This window comes from Thunnus thynnus, chromosome 1, assembly GCF_963924715.1.
Source record: "Thunnus thynnus chromosome 1, fThuThy2.1, whole genome shotgun sequence".
Taxonomy (NCBI): Eukaryota; Metazoa; Chordata; class Actinopteri; order Scombriformes; family Scombridae; genus Thunnus; species Thunnus thynnus.
This window is the reverse complement of record NC_089517.1, coordinates 3,212,333-3,231,515: the sequence shown is the minus strand read 5'-3', so window position 1 is coordinate 3,231,515 and position 19,183 is coordinate 3,212,333. Positions and strand designations below refer to the sequence as shown.

The 19,183-nt window shown below is 36.3% G+C and overlaps 1 protein-coding gene and 1 long non-coding RNA gene across 3 annotated transcripts in view; both read right to left on the bottom strand.

Annotated features, from left to right (window-relative positions):
- Positions 1-1,140, bottom strand: part of LOC137185978 (interferon-induced very large GTPase 1-like) — a 65,315-nt gene extending 64,175 nt beyond the window's left edge. For both annotated transcript variants that reach the window (XM_067594674.1, XM_067594758.1), the window contains exon 1: positions 720-1,140. The gene's annotated coding sequence lies outside the window, so the exon portion shown is untranslated. The remainder of the gene's footprint in view (positions 1-719) is intronic.
- Positions 1,141-17,653: 16,513 nt separating this feature from the next.
- LOC137187642 (uncharacterized) overlaps positions 17,654-19,183 on the bottom strand; it is a 30,780-nt gene continuing 29,250 nt past the window's right edge. The window contains exon 2 of the long non-coding RNA XR_010929252.1: positions 17,654-19,150. This is a non-coding gene — a long non-coding RNA (uncharacterized lncRNA). The remainder of the gene's footprint in view (positions 19,151-19,183) is intronic.

The following is a 19,183-nucleotide window of genomic DNA, read 5'->3' as shown; positions in this document are numbered from 1 at the left end:
TTAACCCATTTTGTATTATTATTGTGGCTGCCTCTGCCACTACCGCCGCCACAGTATACTATCAAACAAGACTATTATCATTATTACATTATATTGTTGTATTGTTATTATTATCATTATTATTATAATAATTATTCACGCTCTCACTTTTTCTTTCTCCCCCTCCCTTTCTCCCCTCCTCTCTCTCTCTCTTCTTTTCTCACTTTCATTCACTCACCCCCCCCCCTTCCCTTTTCCCACAATCAATCCATATTGCTTAGTTGTTTTCTACATTTACTATCTTTTTCATTGTAATATGATGTTGTCATTGCTGTTGTTTGTCATTGTTTTTGAAGCTTGAAGCTAACCCTAAACCTAAAAAGCCTTCTTTAAGTGTGTTTTATTTGGATCTAGACTGTTCTGTCTAAAAAAGAAAATAGAGAAAAAAAATCAATATCTGATCATCTGAGAAAGAATTGGGATCGATAATAGTGAACCAAAGTAAAATCAGGTTTGTCAATAAAAATACTGAAAACAGTTTCAGAAAAACATTTTCTCTGTGCATGATTCAGCAAATGCTAGGCTGAGGTTGTCACAACATGCCAAGGTTGAACAGGAGGAGCCCTCCATATCACATTAATGATGATTAATAATCTATTGTACAAATAGCTGTGCATTGTTCAACTTGTTTTTCAGGCACATAACAGAAAAAACACTGACAAAATAAAAGTATAACCCACCTTTGTAGAAGAGATTCTCCCATGTTAAAAATACATTCTTCTATCCAGGAGTTGGTTTCAGTCATGCAGTCTTCAGTTGTTAAGGCGTCTATCTGTCCTGCAGATGGAGTGCAGCATCTCCCTGCATGTGCCAAGGTGGTCCTGCATCACAGCCCTTTTATTCTGTTGTGAAGCTACTTTCACTTTTGGTTTGCACATAATGATCATCTGGTTTCTTGGAAACAGAACGTCCATTTACAGTAAATCACCTGATAAAACTTAAAGCCGTCTTAGTGGACAAAGTTGTTTTCCCTGCTGTGTTGCAGAATTAAGAAAATTTAGGAAAACCATGTAGAGACCATGAGAATCACAATCATCTCAGTTTCTCCATAAAATTAAGGAATTTAAAGTATCAAGGTAAAATAAATTCAGGGTTACATTTTGTTTTATTTGCCTTATATGTTGACATAAACCTCCAGTAACTACTAGCGGTGTGCCCAAATACAAATACGTTATTTGGCAAAGCACAAAGAGTGGATGTTTTTACAAATATTTGTTTCATACAAATATTTTAAAAATCATTTGTTTTCAGGGAGAAAAAAAAGACATGTCAAATACCAGCGCACAGGTTGATTAGATCGCTATCTCAGTCTCTCTCCTCTGCTCCCTGTTACATCTATCAGCAGGTCTCAACGAAGGGAGTCACATCCACCTGCTACATGACGCACATTTCCTTATTTGGACATCACTCCCAGAGATGGGGGTGTTCCCCAGAGATAAAGCTGAACTACTGACACACGCAAAGTGCTCCCAAGGGACTCTCCATAACTCATTGTTCCACGTCTCCTTTCCCCAAAGTTCGGTTGTAAAAAATAGAAAATAAATGAAAAGTGCAAAGCAATAATCGCCTTTGAAGTTCTTCCCTACACGTTACACGCTGTGCTGTCTCTGTGTTATGGGTGTATAAATAGGTAGAGGTCTGTCTGCAATGAGGCGATGAGTAAAGTTTTAGATCAGTAGTCAGCGCAGTCGTCTATGATCTGGGAGACTCCAGTTCAATACTCGGTGTGGGGACCTCCTTCATAAGGTAGTTTATTCATGAACACTTATTGTAACACTTTAATTTTCTAAAATTAATTAATTTTGCTGCCTCAACAAATACAAATACAAATACTAATACTGGGCCCTCTGGACATCCCCAGTAACTACAACAAGTTTTTGGTGATGATGTTGGGTGGGTGTAATTTGTAACAACTTATTGAGCCAGTTATCAGCGATCTTGCTAGCTCAATATTAGCTCGTAGCTAATGCTTGTGGTACAGCTGGCAGCAGCAGCGAGTAATTAATTTTGTTTTGTGTCAATGTATATTTTCTGCAACTTCTGCTGTGAGAGTTGGCTGTGGAGAATGCCACTGTGTTTGTTACCAGGCCAGAATAAATTTAGATCAGAGCCAAAAAGTGACAGTGTGCGTATTGTCCTTAACACAAAGCAAGAGAGAGAGTACACCACTGCTACACACAGATACACCCATTGTCTTTCCCAACCCAATCACCAGAACAAAACATTTCCATTGTACGTTTCTGCAAAACCACAGATACATTGAATGTCTTCGTTTCAATGTTGGCCATTATCTGTTGAACAATGATGTTTTATGATGTGACAACACAGTGGTAAAGGTCTGGTTAGATTAGACACAAAAACCACTTGGTTAGGGTTAGGGAAAGATCATGCTTTGGTTTAAAATAAAAAAACTAAATAAATAAAAATGGCTGCAAATGCCCTGGCATCTCACTAAAAACACCTAGTTTTGTCAGTTGAAACGGGCAGCAGGCATCGGTTTTGAGGTGGTCTTGAAACGTGCTCTCTGCTGATTTCCAACTTTCTGCCAACAAACTTCCTAATCATCCACCGACCCCTCCTCCTCCTCATAAGAAAGTCGGGTCATATAGATCTCATGTGAATAAGTCACTTTAGAAATGTTGATATGACATGTATTCTGGAAATGTTAAAATGTTGATAGAATACGTATTGTTGAAATGTTAATATCCTACGTATTATATGTGTTGAAACGTATATATTTAATGTATCTGTGGTTTGCAGAAATATACAATGCCAACATTTTATTCTGGCGACCAGGCTGGTCTTTCCATTGTAACTGTGCCGCAGGAAGTTCTGCTTTTCCCATGAGCCAGTTTACTGAAGGAGGTAACCAGCTTTCCGTACACGTGTATTTTCCCCTTGCCAAGTTTGAAGATCCTCCCCTCGCAGAACGAGCTGTGACTTTTCCCTGTGTTCAGCCGAGCATAATTACTGGATCTGAAGAGGAGACCGCTGTTGCAACGCAGCGCTCTCCTATTTGCCTTCTTGAAGAAAAGGATTTCTTCAAGAAGACACGGATAACTTCTGTGCCCCACTGCCTTCCGACTGAGTCGACTCTCCTGTGTTTTCTCGCTGCCCACCGAGAAACCAGCTGCTGTTAACCCTCAAGGAAACGAGGAATGGCACTGCCAGGACCCACGCATCGGAGGACCCGAGCTGGACCCCACTGATGGACACATATCTGATCACCTTCTGAAGCGACCTAAGTAAGAGGCTTACGTCTAGGCAGAGACAGTGTTGCATTGTGTGTTTTGTTAGCTTTATAGCTTGTTAAGCTTTATTGCTACAGTTGTTGTGAACTGACAGAACAGCGAGTCCTTCCTTCTGCTAAGCTCCAAGGAGCATTGATGTTTGCTGCTTGTTTAGTTGTGTTCACAACGCTTAGCTAATTTGTGTTGTCCCTGCTGTTATATTGTGCCACTGCAAGCAAGACAGCAGGTTGGTTTGTTGGTCCAAAGTCCAGACAACATGTGTTACAGACTACCATCCATACGCGTGCTTTTCTGTGTGACAAAGCAACTACTGCTCTCTCCCCACGGTCGTGGGACTCCACCATGAGCTGGCGTTTCTTTCTCTTTTCTCTCTCTTGTTCCTAACCCTGTTTACATGCACATAAACACTCACGCCTCTTTGCACATCTGGTGGGCAGATAACGTGGGACACAGTGGCGCTCTGCTGATAGCACACACGGCAAATTGGGTGATTGCAGAGTTGCCGACCTCCGGCTGGTGCCATCGTGCAACTAGAGACCTGTGCTGAGTAGGCGCCACCATCTTAGCCACTGACTCTAACCAAAACACTGTGGTCACATCCGCCATTTGATTCTCCCATGACATGACTTCCTCCTATAGTCACGTACACCATCTTGTCTCTCACGTGACGTCCTCATCCCAGATTACGTCCGCCATCTTGTCACCCACACACACACTCACTCACATACACAAAAACACACACACATGCATTCACCTGCATGTGTGTTTAACCGTGTACAGCTGTTGTTTTATGTATGTTTTGCTCCGGTAGCGCTAGTTGTACAGTAATTTGATCACTAAAGGATTTGTTGATTGCATTTATTCTTCCTGAGGTTAATAAATTCTATTGTACATTTGTCTGTTGTGATTATTGTGTTTACTTGTTGTGATAAGAGGCTGGTTGAGAGAGTCAGAGCTCGGATTCAAACCTTCTCCATTGGTCCTGGTTTCCGGGTGGTGCCTCGTTATTAATTTGTATTCACAAATTTATTGATTTAATAATTAATAACTACCTTTGATGATTATTAATTATTGCTAATAATCAAACATGCTCCTCTCAGCCCCGACAAAGGTATCAAGACTAAATGTAAAAGCAACATAAGGCAATATAAAAACATTAAATAGAAATGAAAGTGTTAAATAGAAAACAAAAATAAGTTTAAATAGAATAAGACCGGAGAAACAGGAGAATAAAAATTATAGTGCAGTCTAAGATATTAATCAAAAGCCTCAAATTTGATTTAATAAAAAACATCAGCAAACAGAAGTCTTCAGCCTTTTTTTTTTTTAATAAGTTTATTTTGCGGAAGACTACAACACAAATCGAAGAAAATTCCACCTGGATTTATTCAAAATTTTAAAATAAAGCGCTGTTTAGACATGAATGACTTTTTAAATTACTAAGACAAAATTTAATTGACTAATTAATATAAGCCACTGTAGAGATGCCTTCCATTATTCATGTTTTCTACCTTCAGATTTATGTTCATACTTTACCTACATGGATCTGGTTGCCCTGCTTCAGGCATCAGTTCAGAATTGCCTCCAGAAAGACTGTTGTTAGTGACTCATATCTAAACCCAAACTTTTTTTTTTTTTTTACAGATTTCAGCGGTGATCCGGAATGAAAATCTACAGAATTTAGCAGAATGTTTTTTGCTTGTCATGTGATAGACAATATTCATTTAAGATAAGAAAGACTGTTTTTGAGCAAAAATAAGCATACACAATGCATTAAACAACCTAAATTTACCTCAAGCAAGCTGAAAGAAATATTTAGTAGATTTTGGTAGAACCTTTGAATTTCAGATTTTATTTCATCACAAACAGTTCAAAACAAAACATGAACATTTGTTGGAAAAGTCGACCAGCATAAAATGCAGGAAACATGGCCACTAAATGTTCAATGTGGAGCAGAGAGAGCAAAAATGAATTTATATAATATAATTAATTAATCAACTCCCATTAACACTTCAACACATACTCAAACAAATACATGAATAAATAACTGGTAAGGTGCTTGACCTCAACTTCACCAAATATCTTTTGAGAACCTTTAAAAACGGCACAGAAAACTTTCTTTGATACTCTAAAATAATGCATCTGCGTAAAATTTAAAACTCTTTGGATACTCATAATATCCACATATCCAAATTGTCCAACAAAATTAATTTTGTCAAGTAAGTGAACAAATCAACAGTACAGTAACGGAACAAATGACTCAGTGAGTGATATGACTGAGTTAACAGGTTTTGACTCGTGGTGGAGATTAGTCTTGGGGTCTGCATGCAATCAGCATCATCATAATGTTGTTTTCAGTCAGGCTCCTTCTGTTCTGTGTCAGCAGCATCGTGTAGTAGGGGAAAAGTCTCTCTACATCCACTGAGGTAGTAGGGAGGTGGAGGTGGAGGAACAAAGCTGCTATCAAGGCTAGAGTGTCCTCCCTGGAGGCCCAACACTGCACAGGACTGATCTCCACAGTGTCACTCTTGTTCATGTGAATGTAGTGGTGCCATTCCTCAGCTGACAGTTGGATTAGGGCAGGTATGGCCTGAACATAATCATCCATGTTCTTTCTAAGCCCAGTCGCCTTTGCTGGCTCAAACACTGGAAGGGATTTGAAAAGCTCCATGCAGGGATGCCTTTCCATCACAGCCTGCAGCTTTGCAGAACATTCAGCCATGGTCCGCTGGAAAAGCTGAGAGCAGGCAACCTTCTCCCCTTCATCCAGCACCCTAGCTGCTCTCTAGTCTCAGGACGCCAGTCTTCAGCACCTGCAGTGCTTCTGTACTCAAACAACATATACAGGTCATCCAACTCTCCATGGATGATGGCAGAGGACAGTCTGAATGTGTCTTGCAGTTTGGTGAGGGTGGCCAAGATCTCAGTGGTGTGTTCAACAATGAAGATGGCCTGGGCTTTTAACACGTGTATTTTTTTTCCGCTGGGAGTGCTATTAGGTCCCGATCAACCTTGGAAGACAGTGGTAAGGTGGATATAAAGTCATATAAAATGTCAAGGTTCTCCTTCAGGAATCGCACAGCATCAATCCAGGAGCCCCATCTAGTCAGGACAGCAAACACTGGCATGACAGGAGCCAAGCCTAGAGCCTGCATGTAGGCCCGCAGCTCCAGGCGACGCTGGGGGGCCTTACAAAACACCCTCTTCACAAGGCTACACACTCGATTAAGGTCCTCAAAGGTGTCAGGAAAGACCTCGAGCACCAAGTTGAGCAGATGTGCCAGGCATGTGATGTTTGGCGTTGGGAAAGAGGCTTTGAAGAACTGTGTTGAAGGCTTTCTCCATGTAGCTTGTTGAATCTGTGACAAAAGTCCAGACATCGCTGAAATTGATGTTGTAAGTGTAAAGGCAAGGGATGACTGCCTGAGACACAGTGGAGAAGTTAACTCTCTCAAGGAGAACACGATCTGCAGCTAGAGGAAGTCTGTCCACAGACTGCAGAAGAATGGCAAGGACACAGCGACCACAGACATCTGTTGTCTCATCCAGTATAACACAGACAGCTTTTCCCTTCACTGCACGCTGGATGTCCTCCACATACTGAGGGAACAGCCCTGGCAGGTAGTCATATCGGAGATGAGATGGAGCTGGACTAGATCCTCTTTGCTTGCAGTATTTTTGCAAAAAAGGAGCCAGTTTGGGAGATTTCTCCAGGGGAATATCTGCCTCAATAAAGTCCAGAAGAAACTCCTTCCTCTCAGCTGTAGATGGGGTTTTAGAGAGGCAAGAACCCAAAGTTTGATTCCTAGATTGTACTGAAAGTAAAGGAAAAAGACAGATATTCACTGTACATTGAAAATACATTTTACATACCATACATAACATATATTTACTTGAAAAACATTTATTTTGCAATTTTTTATTTTTTCAATTATCTAATCTACACAGTTTAACAATGTTTCCCACAAATGTCAGTAAAAACACATAGACTATGTTTGGAACTGCATACTGACATACTATCCATACTAAATATGTCAAATTGAGTGTGTAGTGCATTCTAACTGCACAGTATGTGGATTTTGTGTACTCAAAAAATGCCTCTATGTATACTAGATTAGCAAGAATTTCTGAGTATGCAGCATTATTTGGATAAACTGACCACATATTGGGAATCTATATGGTTACTTTCTCATCTAAAAAAAAAACTTAAATAAAAAAATAAAACTTAATAAAGTGACATATTAAGAGTTCTAAAGTGAAAATTACAAAAGCTTTTAGCCTGGTTTAAAATCTCTGCCATCACTGCCAGTTGGTGTGAAATGCATTCTGGGATACTTGGACTGTCTTGCCTGAGTATACTTCAGTGTGAACAGTCTGCTTGTAATGGCATACTTAATTGATCATTAAGTAGGCAGACTTAATTGATCATTAAGTAGGCAGTATGCAGTAGGCTATATACTGATTGAGTATGTAGCAGGCAGTATGTCAGTACGTGATTTCAAACACAGCCATGGCCTACATGGAACAATTCAATGAGGTTGACATGTAAGTATTGAATGTGTAAAATCCACACTGTTGTCATCCTGACACACACACACACACACACACACACACACACACACACACACACACACACACACACACACACACACACACACAGGTCTAAAAGTCAAATCCTCACAGAGACAGACATCACAGAGCCGAAGCGCAAATCTGAGTTTTGCTATCTGAAAAGTCTATTCTGATTCATTCTCCCTTTCCCACTGTCACCATCATAACTAGAGTTGTTACCAGTGGAAATGGACACTGGACTGGAAATGGAGCATTGATGGAAGAAGTATTCAGATCCTTTACTTAAGTAAAAGCACCAATACAGCAGATTCCATTTCTGAATGACTGCTGAGTCATTGTTGCTATTAGCAGATTCTATTTTCGTCCTGTAACTGCTGAGTCATTGGCTGCTGTGGCAACAGGGGGAGGGCATGAAATTGACAAACCTGACTGTGGTTGGCCAATTCTAGGCTTTTACTGGGTGGAAATGGAATCTGATAATAGCTATTGGCTAGTCAGACTCCTTGTCTGTTCTGGACACACACACACACACACACACACACACACACAGGGATACAGAGACAAAGAAACTTGTCCATTACCTTCTCTAGTAATTTTTATATGAAGGCATTCTAATATCTTTCCAAAAAGGCCACAAAACTTTATCCACACACTACCCCATAAGGCAATGATTTATAGAGGTTTCCAAAACTGCCAGTACCCAAATGCTAGCCTGATTTCAGCTAGCTAGCTTTGCTCTATTGGTAGAGGATTATAAGTATCATCTTGATGAGAATATTAGCTAGCTGTTAGCTAGGGCAGCTCATAAACATTGCTATTTGAATTGGTAAATTGGTAACATTTTGAGAAGAATTTCAAATGTTAGAAAGCTAGTTAACAACTTGCTTTTCTGTTTTTATGCCTTAGGGACTTCAGATGCTCCAGCATGGTCTGCCTCCTCAGGTAGACCACTGAGTGCTGACACACTTTACAAAACAACACTCCTTCGTCCGCATAAAAGTCACTGGAGAATTCATTCGCCCGATCCCTCGCAGTTATCCATGTTGACGATGGCGCCTCCCCAGCTCTTCAACAGTAAATTTAACCACTAAGTTTGATCTTACAGTCCCAGTGAAATTTAATATTTGGGTGGTGTACAAGCAATCCAATCAAATCCTTTGCATTTGATTGGATTGCTAAAAAAGCGGTTAGGCTTAGACACTTAGATAAACACACACACAAACAAACAAATGCACACACACACACACATACGTACATGGGTCTAAAAGTCACATCCTCACAAAGATAGACTTCATGGAGCCAAAAAGCAAATCAGAGTTCTGCTATCGGAGGAGTATTGACACTATTGATACAGATGAATCGGTTCACATAGATAATCACTCTGAATGTCAATATAGTTATAATTAGTAATTAATTCTCTCTCAGATCAGCTATAAATTAATATTTACAGGTTTCCATTAACAGTCACACACTCACCTGGAGGATACAAGCCCGGTCTGACTTGTTCCCACGGTGATGCTTTATAGCTGCATCATTACCTTGGATACTGTGTAGCCAAGTATTAAATATGAAATTTAAATGAAATATACAGCAAAGAAATATGAAAATAATACAAATATGTACACCTTACAACTATTAAATAAAGGTAAAATTTCTGACAAAATTATATTCTATATTACAAGATTTTCAACTGATGTATTTAATGTAACATGCAAGAGGCATATGTTACATGCACCCTCACACACACACACACACACACACACACACACAAATACATGCATAGCATGTACTGTATATATAAAATGTATACATATCAAACTTAATGTTGTGTTAATGTTCATATTACTGTTATTTTGAAATGTCAAAATATTTGGACAAATTGTACTTTGATGTGTTGGCAACATTGCTCTTGAAACTTTCATCAAATAAAGCCCATTGAATTGAATTGAATTGAATTGAATTGAATTGAATTGAATTGTATTGAATTGAATTGAATTGCATTGATCGGCTCCACACACACTTCCTCACTTGTTGTTAGATCAGGAGGACGAGGGAGAGATGAATGAATTAGACCTCAGCCACATTGTTTTGGAAATGAAAACAAAGTTTTTGCCCACTGATATCCAACTTAGATACATCTCTTCCTATCTCTCTCCATATTGTTCTGTTAGCTATTAGACCCACAAACAGTGAAGCGTGGTTTTATATGTCCGGTGTGATTAGCCCCTCTTCACATTTGATTGGGTGAATTTTTGTAAACGTCTTTGAGTGCAGGACGAGCAAACATTTGAAACTACTTTACAGGAAGAGAAAAGACTTGGATTTTGATGTAAAAATACGCTAATACTGATTTAATGACACATATTTGGCATGGAATGTAAGAAATAAATTAACATTAACACAGGGACACAGGATTAAAACTGGGAAAATGTATTTTTAATTTCACTGGGTCTTAATGGAAAACAACACACGACTGTCCCACAAATGCACAAAGGGATGGAGATGTGTTAACATTCTGAGTTTTACAAGCAGCATCTCTATTGAATACTCTATGAGCACATATTCTTTCCCTTACTGTATTTATCCTGACATACCTTTGTATGTGGTTTGCAGGGGCAGAATTTACCATTATGAAAGGTAGACCACTGCCAGGCCCAGACTGCTATAGATTTATCATGATGTTTAGATATGAAACATATAAAATCATGTTATTATTCTTACTCATTATACCCTGAAATTACTCACTTTGTTTGTTACTGGTTACTTTACAGATTAAGATTTTATACACAAATATATGATCAGCAAATAAAGTATGACGCTTTTATATAGATTAAACTATCCATCGGTATATATAGAAGTTAACATGAGCTTCACCTTGAACAGACGTTAAGTAAATGTAAGTTCATTGTGCTAATAATACTTCTGCACTTTTGCGTAAGTACATTGTTGAATGCAAGACATTACTTTACTTTTAACAGACTATGTTTAGTGTGGCATTAATATTAAAGTTTATTAAAGTTTTGAGTAGACTACTTCTTCTACCACATTCTCAATTAGATCCATGACTGAGTTTGCCCAGGGCCCCCAAATCACTAAATCCACCCCTGGTCAACTCCAGCATATCCGAAGCCCTTGAGTTGAATATACAGCTGGATACATTGATATAAAATATTTATCACAGGTTGTTGAAAAGCATTTCAAAAGCGTTTGAGCATTGGACATTTTTAGAACAAGCAGGTTTGTCTGGTTTTATGTTTTTTTTAACCAACAGTGTAATGAGTCACACAAGGGGCCTGTACCATGAAGCAAGCCTAGTGAGCTACCTATCTATCTTTGGGTTAGCTAGAGTTACCAATGTCACAAAGATGATTCACTGTTATCGAGTGTAGATAACCACAGTATCCTGGGCTACACTGCCAACCTGCTCTGGACCAGGTTCAGTCCGGAGAAACATATCGTGGCTATCGTAAGCTTTTGCATTTTAAATTTCACTATTTTCATCATCACGTCACATTTTCAAATGATCATTTTACATTTTAAATTTGATTTTTTAATTTCCTTTTTCTTTATAAGTTTAATTATGGCTTGATTATTCCTAATAGTGTAATAAAATCATAATCTTTTTAATTTGATCTCTTTTAATTTTCTATTTGGACTTTTAATTTTCATTTTGACCAAAAATATCCTCCACATTTACAGATCAAAACACAACTAAATATTTCAGCAACATTTTTTTCAAGTATTTTCAAAATGACCACATTCACAAACTCTGTTCCTTGATCTGTCAGTATCCTTTTCAGAGCCTCCAACTGATGGAAAAATGTAATTATGCATTCAGTCACCTCAGCTGCTGTTTTGGTACAGAGATTATAAGCTTGTGGCCATTTTGTCAAGTCGTCCACCAAGACATAGATGGACTGATTCAGTTTACCTATCAGGTCCATGTCAAGTAGCTCAAATGGATGTGTAACCTGAAAAAGGCAGTACAACATAAAAATATACATGTCATTCTGGATATAATGTGTCTGAACATGTTTAAAGAAAATTAAGCTTTCTTCCTTTCCACAGGCTCTGCTGAGAAGTATGTAAAGATTTTATGTATTTATATCTGTAAGGTAAATATGTTCTCTGGTAAAACAACAGACATTAATTGTGAGAACGTGTCAACAACAGCTACCTTTATGGGGGTATACTCCACCTTTAATAATATGACCAGCTGACTGGCACACTGCACATTCTTACACTTGTTTAAAATACATATACATGAAGAAGTTAACTATCTGCTGGCATTTAACACTGAAGTCAACCATGTAGAACAGGTTTAATTACTGTAATTTAATGAAAATATACATATACATACCAGTAAAGTATAATATACATTATACCTCCACACCTGTGGAGCTGTCATGAAAATCCCTAAAAATGGCATCAGCCTCCTCTGTGCCTCTGACCACTTTGGTTTTGATGACCTTACCAGGACCTTTCAAGTAGTACAGTGTTCCATCTAGGAAATAGACTGTAACACATTTACATCAGCAAACACAGCACAGCTGGAATATTAGTTCATTAGCGGATGAATCAATATTAGTTTATTGTTTCACAAGGCACACAAACTGAACTCTTTGACTGAAGTTAAATAAAATGGTAATTCACTCAGTCTACAGGCTATAGGGTGAGTTTCTTATACATTGTTTACAATATAGCTTTATTTTAATAAAAATAATAAAATTCAATGCAATACAAATACAACAGCTCTGCAATAAATTCAACCTTTACAAAGATAATGTTCAGTTGTGATTGACACTGTCAGAGATTGTTAATTAAACTATATATTTATTATTGAGGTTGTAGTGGACTGCTATATATTTAGAGAAGCTTCTAATATTTTACTCCACAGAGAGGAAGAAGAATATTAGAAACACATTTCAATATAATGCTGTCCAGTTCAACATCACCACTATGACCTCAGTAATAAACATAGAGATCTAGTTGAATTATCACTTCTGACAGTCTCACCTACAACTGAACAGTATTATCTTCCTAAATGTAGAATTTATGGCAGATTTGTTGCGTTGGACTGAATTAAATTGTATAGATGGACCAAATAAAAGTTGCCAATGAGTGTATATGAAAGGTGGCAATAGCTGTTTTTGACAGTTAACAGTGTAAAAATAATAACAATAATCATTATTTATTCATATAGAAATATTTAGGCCTATTGGTACACATGTCTGAAATAAATTGTAACATACATTTACATCAGCAAATATATTTAACATTACAGCTCATGTACATTAATGAGTGGACAAAATATTAGGAACACCATTCAATATAATGCACTCCAGTACACAACCAACCACTACGACCTCAATAATAAACATAAAGTAGAATTATCATCTTTCTGACAATGTCAACAACAACTGAAAATGTAAAAGCTTCATAAATGTAGAATTTATAGCAGAGCTGTTGTATTAGTTTGCATTAGATTTCACAGGTGTTCCTAATAAAGTGGCTGATGAGAGTATTTGTAGCTCCGGGGAGGGTAAAGATAAAAAAAAGAAACAAAGTCACACCTCAGCCACCCCTCTCCCTCTGATAAATAACCAACAGTATCATATAAATCTTTAAAATGTTTTAGCTATATGTAATATAGTATAACTCTTCACTCTGACCCTGAGGCTGGAACACATAACAGGAAGTCAAAAGCAACTTTAAAGTCTTGTTTTGTTTTTACAAAAAGCTTTTTTCAGTTGCTTATTTTTGAAAGACATGTGTAGAGTTTTTAGAGATTTTAGAGATTTGAGGCATTTCTGCCAACTGTGATCCAAAACTGTCAAAGCAATAATGAAGAAATGCATTGTCTTCATTTTTTTAATAACACACAAATTTTGCAAAATATTGAACACAAGCACAGAGACTGACTGCAGATTTCATATGAAAGTCTTCTGAACAATATTTTCAGTCTTGTTCCTAATAAAGAGAAATCTGTTGTGTCAGTTCATTCAATGTGAGAATATACAGACAAAACTTGACTATAATCAGTATGACATCACATGTAAAGAGACACATTAGGTTGGTTACCTGGTGTTTGATTTTAAAATGTAGAAAAAATAACTGTGTTGTGAGTGTGTGAATGTAAGGTGGGGAAATCTTTTAAGGGACAACAGTCGACCTCTCTTCCTCAAATCCTAAATCTCATGAGAAAGAGAGAGAGAGCTGGAGAGAGAGAGAGTATATGTGTTGGTGCTGATGATGAACAACTCTGCAAACTCTGATGCAAAAAACATACAAAGACAGAAAGAAGTGAGGAGAGATGACGGCCTTCCTGCTCCCCAGCAGCAGATGTCACTGTGCTTAACGTGAATGTTGTTCTGCAGTGGAACCACTGGATGGCAGCGTCTGACATGCAAAATGTGCAGAAATGAAATGAACTTTACATCAAAGTCTCCACCTCTCAGTTTTAACTGTTAACTTTGTTCACATTCAAACTCCAATCAGTTAGTTAGTTAAAATAAAGGATTCTGAATATTTACTATTACACTGCAAACAAAAAAGAACAAATAATAGACACATAAACACTTAATTATGTTTTATTTTATTGTCTTTTGGCTAATTTATACAGTGGCTTTTGATTTTAAATGTAAAGCAGTATGTTAAACATTACTCATGTTTTATGTGTGGAATTCATATTTACTGCTGGTGTTTTGAAAATCTCTTTAAGCCTGATGATGATGATGATGATGATGATGATGATGATGATGATGATGATGATGATGATGATGATGATGATGATTGTGACATTCACAAAACTGTTTTTATTTCTACAACATAAGGATGAAGTTTCCCTCATGACTCCTGTTCATTGAGCAGAACTGCAGCATTTATTTCTCTGTCTGTGTTGCATGTGTCCCACTGCATGGACTCATTTATGGTGGTGCTACTAAAAATATCAGTTGCCAGTTTATTACATCCACCTGGGTAAAATAAAAAAGTAATTGCTCCTCTGATGAAGGTTATAATGCTGAGTTTTTGTTGAAACTGTTTAGAGAGGTGATGATTCGTCTTTATGGTCATGTTGAGACTGCATTAGTGCTGATGTTGACTTGTATTGTCTTTAGAGGAGTTTCTACATTTTTGTCTACCTCATTGTTCTAAATGGAGAAGAAAACAATATTTGAAACACAAAAACTCAACATTATAACAGTCATAAAGGTGGATTTATTGCAGGACTGTTGAATTATCTGCATTAGTTTTAGCAGGTGTGTAAATTGTAGACAGCAGTATTTTTCTCACCTGAAAGAGTGAACAAGTTAACAGGATGTATAGTTAAAAAGTCAAAGAGAAGATTCCATGTTTTCATTGGAGATATGGAGGCATAATGACTGCATGTGCAATCCAGCACAATATATGCAACATGCAGCACTGTTATAGACACTGTATAAAACAATGTGATGAGACAGGACTGACTGGAGAGACTCTGACATGCAGAATTAAATTATATACTATTGAAATTTTATATATATGTTGATTTTTTAAGCACACAAGTTGCTTGTACTTACAGCCTGTTGCAAATAGTTAATTGGTAAATATTTGTTTATTTTAGGGCTGCAACTAATGCATTGTTTCATTATTGATTAATCTGTTAATTATTTTCTTGATTAATCATTTAGTTGTTTTGTCCATAAAATGTTAGAAAATGTTGAAAAATGTTGAAAAAAGTCCAAGTTGACGCCCACAAATGTCTTCTTTCATCTCATCCAACAGTCCATGATGGAGGTGATGGAGTTTCTTCTTCCTCAACTTTTTTTCAAATAACACATTAAAAACGTTGTTTAGTCATTGTTGTAGCGTTAATGTTACATCACCTGAAAAGCCAGAGAGCTGGCTGAAGGCAGCTCAGGAAGGTCTGCGTGTCAGAACCAGAGGAACTAATTACATTCCAGAGACTTCCTACAACTTATTTCAACAGTTCTGTTTTAATCAGACGACAAATTCAACACACACATCAAGTCAACAATAAATCAAGTTTATAGTCATTTTTTTCTTTATATGTGTATTTTATGTTTAGTGTTACAAAATGTATTTTGATCAGACTTGGCTGTGAGGGTCGGTAAGTGATTCAGATTCAGATCAACTTTATTATCCCACACAGAGAAATCCATTTGGTCCAGTGCTCCAGACATAAAAGCACCAAAGGATCCACAATAAAAACAGTAGATACCCAATAAGACCTCAACATAATCATAATAAAACACATTTGATCACACTGAGACACAATAAAATCAAATAAAAACAGTCAATCCAAAATCATTGAAATCACATAATTACATCACATAATATGATAATGTTGGTGGGTCAGTGCTGCTCAGACACATTACTGTCTACACACCTGGTTGAGATTGAACACATTAGTCTATAAGTGACAGAGACTGACAGGCAGAGAGGTGAAGGAGTCAGTTAAACTGTCCCTCAGATTATTTGTCATGTTTTCATCTTGTTGGATAAAACACAGACAGGAGTTATTAATATATGAATAAGACTGTGCAGTTTCTGATTTCAGACACTAATTTTCCATTTAGAAAGCTGCAATAGAGTGCAGACTCCACACAAGGTGGACTTGACTCTTGTGTCCTCAAGTGGTAGAAGACTGAACTTATCACTACTTCACTACTTCTCTCTTGTTCTCAATATTTGCTCTTTGAACTGTGATTCAGTGTTTCACTGTGTATTCATACAACAGATAGACTTGAATCCTCTTCAGATTTCATGGAGAACTTACTCCAGTGCCAAATGAACAGCATCTACTGGTGTTTAGTGGTTCTACTTGTTAAAGGACCAGTTCACCCAAAACTGCAGAAAAACATTTTGTGAGTAACCTCTTGTGATATGTGTAGTCATGGAGATAGTTTTGGTTTTATTTGTCCAGTGTTTGAGATGTCTGTCACCACACCAGTTCAATGGAGTTTCATTTGTGGTTCTCACAGCACTGAAAAGTTACATTAAATTAAAATCAACAGCAGTGTGTTTTTCTAGAAAGTGTGACTGTTACTGTGGATAATCCACAGAAAATACTGTAAAAAGATGTCAGATTAGTTTAGTAGAAAGTCTTTCCACTCAGAATTGTTGAGAATGTGTCCTGTGGATTGTCCAGAGTAAGTGGGGACATTGTTTTTAGAAAGACATGATACTGTTGAAGTCTTTTAAATGTCACTTTTTAATGCTCCTCCATTGTATTGGGATGGTGGCAGAAAACTCAGAGACAGATATCTCAAAAACTGTGAAGATAAAACCAAAAATAGAGAATAATCCTCCAAATACCTGTAAACTTCTCTGTGAGTCATATTTTATAACATTGTGTCATAATTTTATACAATTTAAATCTAAACATGTTCTGAGTCTGTTGTGTTGATTAATAATTGATAACTGCTGTTGATAGACACTGTTGTCCCACAATGCAATGCACAATGGAAATAAAGGAAGTACTGACAGCTGGTAAAGAGTGACACCATTGTTGTCAGTAGAGCAGCAGCTTTGATTACAGCTTTAAAAACATAAAACTAAAGTCACACATTTGTAGAAGAAAACTTTATACCCAATATTTGTGAACTTATCAATTTTGAAATCAGCAATATTGATCTAAAGTTGTTGTTATATTTATTACAAAAGATACTTTGTCACATGATCTTTGTACATACAGTATATTATCACCATCACTTATCATTATACACATAACTATACTGTATATCAACCTGTAAAAAAGAAGAAAAAAAAAACACTGATAAAGCAAAAACTTGTTTGTATCTTGTTTAATTCATTGTGTCAGAAGTTGAACATGATCAACAGAGCAGAAGATGCCACATTATTCCCACAGTTGGCTTGTTTAGACAATATTTAAACATGAGCTAAAAGGTCAGTTACAACAACATAAAGACTCTTATTCACTGACTTTTATCAAACACACATCAAAAGATCAAATGTTTTACATGTTCCTATTAGAAATAAACTGTAAAAATATTAAAGAATAGTGATGACATGTTAGAAAACATCTGTTTCACATGGCCTTTGTTCTTCTTCATCTTCATCATCATCATCAACATCATCATCATTATATTTAGCACTTTATATTTGTCATTATGTACATATTTGTGTTAAAAGATGAATAAAACCAAAACTTTTGTACTCATTAATAAGTAAAATGCAAAATCTAAAATAATACAAAAAACAATAATATGTTTTTAAAAGATAACAAAACTGTTTTCTGGTCTTTAACTTGACTTGTTCAACATCATCATCTGTCAAAAATAATGAAAAAAGTTACATCAACAACACGTCTCAATATTTGTACATGAATCAAAAATTAATTTGCATCAACATGCAAACATTTCGACTAATGACAATTTATTTACTTTAATCTCCAAGAAAATATTAATAACTATTTTCATTGTATCATGTTACAATTTGTGAGTAATGTTAAAGAATAAAACCATAAAAAATGTAAAAAGTAGTAAAACATGTTACAAAACAGCATCTCAATATATGACCTTTGAACTACATAGGTCTTCATCATCATCATCATTACATTTTTATTTAAAAGAATAAAATAAACAAGAAAAAATATGATAAATATTTAAAAGTCTGAGTAATTGTTTCTGTGCTTTCTGCCTGTTTGTTTCATGTTCAGCTTCAGAAAGGCGCCAAAAGTCAGTTGTATCAATATTTGTTATTGATTGACTGGTAGTAACCATTAGAAAGCCAACTGCAAACACTGAATGAACCATGCTGACATCTTCATCATCATCATCATCATCATTATCCTGCACACTGGTTACTATTCATATAGTCATATATCAATATGAACAAAGAAGAAAACAAACAAACTGTTATAATCATAAAATAAAAATAACAACAAAATACAAACATTGTAAATCATGACCTGGTGGTCTTTGTAGAACATCATTATAATTGTCATCATCAGCATCATAATTGTGTATTCACACAATTCACAAATAGAAACTTGAAAATCAAAAAAACCAAAACATCGCTAATAATCATAAACCACAAAATAAAGATAAAAACAAAAAACATTGTCTCTTTTTTACATGACTTTTGTTGTACATCATCATATTCTTTATTATTATCATTGTCAACATCATTATTATGAACACCAGTCATTAATCATGAGAGAAGAAAACAAAACATCTGTAATCTTCAAAAAATAAAAACACAAAATAAAAAAGTAAAAGAAATAGTAAAGAAAAAGTTGAGTAGTCTAATATAACTATCTGCAGCTTTTCAACTTAAAAAGTCAGTTACATAAAAAA